Here is a 6,457-nt window from a genome sequence, read left to right on the forward strand (position 1 = left end):
AAAGATGCTCATAAACATATTTTTTTAAGAATTTATTCTTTTATAATACATTCAAATTATTTCAAAGAAAAAAAACATCCCTTGATTTTCGGCATAATCCCTACAAATATGATTTTTTTTCCTTTTATAATTCTCGCCTAAAAGACTAGAATACCCTTATAACAATTATTTTTAGAATTTGATTAATTAATTAATTCCAATATAATTATGGAAATTCTAATTAAATAATTGGTCCATATTTGTTTTTTCTAAATTCTCATTGGTCCATTCGTCCACACAATACTTGTTGTCCACATTATATATATATATATAGTGGTTCAAATGAGAACAAAAAAAGTTTAGGAACTGTACGAACCATTTTTAAATTTTTTTTCATTAAGGGTATTTTGGACAAATCAAACATTAATATTATATTAAGTAAACTTTTTCATTCTCTAGGTTACAACTATTTTCCACTTGTTGTTGGACAGCCGCCGGACCATCGTTGGGCTAACACCAAATTCAATGACATTTTTTGGTCATATTCACATCTTAATAAAACAAACATTGTAGTTCTTATTTATTTGGTAATACTTTTTAAAACATACAATTTCATTTTTGCAGTCAAATATACTAAATTTTAATAAAAAATAGATTAATGCCTTGACAAATTCAATTTTCTCTTTTCTAAATTGTAGATTAAAAAAAGAATATATCGTGTATAAGTCATATTTACAGATTAAAATATAATATTCACAATTTAATAAACATATTAATTCACTAATACACATTTAAATATTTTCATTCATTCATATTTTAATACAAAATTTATATAAAATATACCACTTATAGTCCATTTTTAGTTTAATACCTAAAATTCACAACATAACATAATACAATCCATTATACATGAACTCACATATTTAAAGAAGTTAATTGTAACATCCAGTTCAGGTGAGCAATTGTCAAGTTTAAAAATTCAAAGGTTTTTGCCCTATTCACGACGTGAGATATGTATGTCACGTTGTGAGGAGATTAGTGCAATCACACATCACCTTTGGGCTCACGACGTGAGCACATATGGCTCACGACGTGAGACTTGCCTGTGAGGAAACCCTAATTGTGGGGGTTTTATTTCCGTATTTAAAGGAAGTGAGGGCTAGGTTAGCCCACCCTCAACCTCCATCACCTCCTTGCACTCCCCTTTGAAACCCTATCATCCATATTTGATCTTGAGCTTATTTGTGGTGATTTTAGCCAAGGAGAAGGAAAGGAAGAGCAACTAATCCATCATTTCTACATTTCAAGTCTCACCATCAAGCATTTGCACACCTTGTGGACCTTTTGTGAGTATCAAGTTCATTGCTTTATGAGTCCATAAGCTTAGATTTAGGTTTTTATGCTTAATCCTTCATATTCAAGATGATGTAGTGGTTGGAATCCATAAAGTTGCCAACTTTATAGATCTCCAGTGTCCCTTGAGTAGTATAGATGCTAGATATGGAATAGGGTTGAGTTTATTGACTCTTTCATGAGATTTGGGGCTATTTTCTCCTTTTGTGCCCTAGTTAGTGTTTGGGACATGCATTGGAAATGTATGTCCGAAAAGCCATAATTTTTGTGATGTTCTGGACTAGATAACACACTATGGAGGATTTGGTTTCTTGTCAAAAAGAGATTAAGACTTTCATTAAAAACTTCTGATCACAACATTCTCACGACGCGAGCACATGGGTGTCACGGCGTGAGGATGGTATTCCTCGACTGTTTTGACGTATTAGGTCACGAAGTGACTAGTGGATTGTAGGACTTTCGAGGGTGGATTGATTTTGACTTTACCAGGGTTTTGACCAAGTTTGACCTAAGGGTATTTTGGATATTTTGATATAATTTAAGTTAGGCCATGATTTCATTAATAAGGGTCGAGTAGAGCCGATATTCGGAGTAGAGATTTATTCAGCTACTTGTTCGGATCGAGGTGAGTTTTCCTTACTGTACTTATGGGTCGAAGACACCAATGCCGACCAACTGGATTATATATCCTGGTATAAAGGATGTTGATATGTAATAGTGATATGTTAGATCGGTATCCTGGTAAATAGGATGTAGTATGCGGTAGTGATATGTAGATCTGCCTGTTTGTCAGTTGACTGGTTATATGTTTATCTGTTTACTGAATATATGTTATATGTCGACATAGTATGGTTGGGATGAGGTAGTACTGCTTTTTGCGGTAGCCAACAAACCCGGGAGCAAGCCAGACATAAGCAGTGGGCTTGAAGGGAAAGCCATACTTATGTTGTGGGCTCGGGAGCAAGCCAAATATGAGTTGTGGGCCTGAAAGGCAAGCCAGACTCATACTGTGGGCTCAAGGATAATACAATATGTTAGCTGAGGACCCATTATATGTTGTTGTATGTTGTGTGTGTTGGTACTTTGGAGGAACTCACTAAGCTTTGGCTTACAGTTTCAGTTTATTGTTCCGGATACTTCCGATGACCGTGGCAAGGCAAATGCATGATCGTATACATCCTTCAATTTTATGTTATTTGGATTTTGGGATACCATTATTACTGAAATTCACTTTTGAAGCAATGGTTTTGTAAACAATTTATGGATTTGAGTTGTTTTTGAAAAGTTAAAATTTATTGTGACTTTTGGAATATTACAAGTTGGTATCAGAGCCTTGGTTTGAGAGAATTGGATGAAAATTCATGTGAATCCAGACTCAAACTAACGAACAACAAATGTTTTATTTATTTATAAAAAACGATTTTCAAAAATTGTTTTCAAAAGCAACCAAGGAAGGATGCGATGTGTACGATCATCCAGAGCAAAAAAGTATACCCCAAGTTACCACACTGTTATTTGATATGATGTTTATGATAGAACAACATGCTAGTGATAGGCTAGGGATCTCCAGGATGTGCATGATAGAATTGCCTAATGTATGATGCCTGATAGCATAGGGTTACTTATTGTATGAAATTGACATCATTACTGTTGTTGCTTAGTGTATGCATTATAGTTGTACATAACTAGGATTTTATAGCCTGAGAATGTTTGGTTTAGCCTTATTTCCTTTTCTTGTCTGATGAAGGGATTAGGGTAGAATCAAGTATTCGGCTGTCTATAGGATCCAGTGTTATGTATGATTAGCATACATGAGTGTTGCAGGGTTGGTGGAAGTTTCATGGATGAGTATATGTGTGAGCAGCCAGACAAATGAGGAATGTTTAGCCACTCTCTCTCTCTCTCTCTCTCTCGAGTGATGATAGGATGTATGCATATCCTAGTTGTTGTATTTGTGTTAGGCAGTTGTGATGATCATTGAGATAAATACGGGTAGATGTGGAAGGTAGTATGGGCCCATACTATTGAAAGCACAGGACCTATACACATAGCAAAGAAGTCACAAAACCCAAGGGTATAGTCTCGTCTTGTGATTGTAGCAATGGGTATTGTGGCTTTTCTGATGTGTTTTTGTGACAATCCGAAATTTTTATCTTGTACTCTTATTCAAATCAATGAAGGCCAGACTCGTTTTTGCTATCTTCTAGCTCTGTTTGGAGTCAATTAGAGTGTTTAAAACTTAGTATAATCAGGGGATGAGTCCTGGGATGAGTATTGTGAGTGTAACACCTTGCAAATGAGCCAAACACACCAACACAAGGTGTGTGCGGCCGCACACAAGAGTGTGCGGCCACACATCCATCCCAACCGCACACTCTCCCCTATATATTCAACACTTAGTCATTTTTGAACACTTTTCCACTTCTTCAAGACTAGAACTCGAAATCCTCTCAAGTATCATCCAAATCTTCATCTTGATCTTCATAAAAGTAAGTAATTCTTCCTTTTGATTTATTGATGCACGACCCTAACTAGCAAAACCCTTTGCTTTGATCCATGAAAACATCCATTTTTAGTCAAGAACACCAAGAACACACACTAGTTTTGGACCTTAATCACCCTTTCAAGCCTCTATAACGTGTATACACTTATCATAACTTGTTATATGCTAAGAACACTTGATGATATACTAGAAAAACACGATTTTATCATCTTCATAAAGGGTGTGCGGCCGCACACATCATGGTGGCCGCACACACCCTTTTTAGGTCCAAAAATGGCAATGAACTCCTTATAAGGCTAAAGCATGAAGTAAGAAACCTTCCTCGATGAGTCCTAAAGCCTTAAAATACGTTTTGGCACATTTCATAGGGAGTGTGCGGCCGCACACACACCCTGGCCGCACACACTCAAATATTGTGCATTTTGACCATACACTCCCTTGTATAGCCATATACCCCTTATATACAATCATATATGGTTGTAACACTTCAAAATAAGTGTTTACTAGTCCCTAAGGTGGTTCCAATTCAATAATTAGTTGTTATAAGCACTAATTGTATTCATATATGTATCATTATATGTTAAATAGGATTCGTTTGTGCTCAAGACTCCAATTGACACCCAACAATCCTATATCGATCTTTCATTCGAGTTACTCACTACAGGTGAGTTCATACCCCTAAATCAACCTTTTAATTGATTTTAAATGCTTTTATGGGGGGGATACAAGTTGAACTAGTATAGTTATTATATCAATCACATGTGATTAATAACTACCAAACAAGTGGATTTCTTACTTTTCAAACTGTGTTATCAAACAAACTACTTCAAACTGTTTTATTAAACTCTTTTACATGTCAAATACTTTTATTAAACTCTTTTAAACTTATATTCTGCTAAATGTGTATCTATATAGATATAGTTATATAAGTAGGATTTAAAGGACTTAGGACTGATAGCTCACCTTATCTCCTGTTCCTTGTTTGGTTGTGGACTTAGGGTATCGGTTGTTTGTCCGAAGGTCGTTTGAATCCTAGTCATATATCATGTATATGTGTATAGATATAAAAGGTTACTTCTTTCTATTCAATACCTTTGGGTAGCAAAGGTATACACACATGTTCATACATTCAAACAACATTACTAGTAAGCTATAATAGGTATAGTTTAGGGAGATACTAATACTATTACTAGCACAGTGAAACATACAAAGAGTCAGTTCATACATGAGTCAATACCATACAGAGAGAACATACATACATACTAGACAGAGAGAGAACATACAATACAGCTAGTACATTCAATACATACACAAGTGCACTAATACAGTTACGTAAGCCACGTAACGGGGCATGGCATCACCTGTCATGGCCCGTTTTGTATCCAGAATCTCCTTAAATGGAGAGCGTTGAGTTTGTGTATAGATCTATACTGGATTGACTATCCTACACCTTGCTGCTAGCTACAGTGGGACTTGCAAGTCTACGGGTGCCAAACGTCATTTCTTCCGACGTCTTACATCGTCGTGTTTATAGTCGGTAGTATGGTACAAGCCGATCACATGGTACTTTAAATAACAATTGGTTTAAGGTAGTTGGTACACCAGTAGTTACTTAATACAACACTACAGTACTATTTTATTTCCCCATTGCATTCACTTTGTGACCTTCACACAATGAGCAGTAATGTAAAAACTATATTTTTGGTTAATATAGTCAGATTTGGGAAAATACATACTCTTACAAGAGACACACATACAAACACTAGATGCCTTGGTAGAAGGCCACTTTTAGTAGAAAACATAGGGTTTTCTAGGAGAGTTCAAACAATTACAAACATTTACAAAATTATACATTTCATACTTACAAACACTTTCATACAAACACAGACACTAATATACTTATGATCTCACCAGCTTTAAAGCTGATAAACTCTTTCAAAATAACTTGTATTCTCAGGTCACCAGTAGACAGGTACCGGTGCCAGGTTTTGAGAAGATGGAGCTCGTTCAAGACTCATCTTTTATTTTGATTCATATATTTTTGGTGTCTATTAACTTGACAGAACACACTTGTATTAAATTATATTATTAATGCAATGGATGATGTTGTTGCTTGTTTACTACTATGCATTGTTGTGATACTGTACATGACGTCCTCCACCCCTGAACGTTTCCGCCGTTCCGGTTTTGGGGTGTGGCAGATTGGTATTAGAGCATTGTTTATAGTGAATCGAGTATATCAACCCATAAAAGATATACAAACTATAAACACAAACGGGATTAAAATACTCTGACCAAGAGTTTATACTTTTAAATAATAAAATATTTAACCAAGTATACATACCTGCATTCATACTAAAATCAGTGTCACTAGGACAGAATAAAAGTATTACGATTGTTGGACAACACAATCAGACTTAGAGACATACAGTCAACCCTGGGAAGATATAGCCTGATCAACTATATTATCCGAGGAGTGACTAGCATGTGCCTAAGGGTGGTTGTGAGGTTGCAACAAGTCTAAAAAAACTTACCAACAATACTACAATGGAAACAATAGAACAGAACATAAACTTAAAATACTATAGGAGTATTTTGTGTTACTATAATTACTTATCTGAG

Source organism: Lactuca virosa, chromosome 6, assembly GCF_052849685.1.
Source record: "Lactuca virosa cultivar CGN04683 chromosome 6, Lactuca_virosa_CGN04683_v6, whole genome shotgun sequence".
Lineage (NCBI taxonomy): Eukaryota > Viridiplantae > Streptophyta > Magnoliopsida > Asterales > Asteraceae > Lactuca > Lactuca virosa.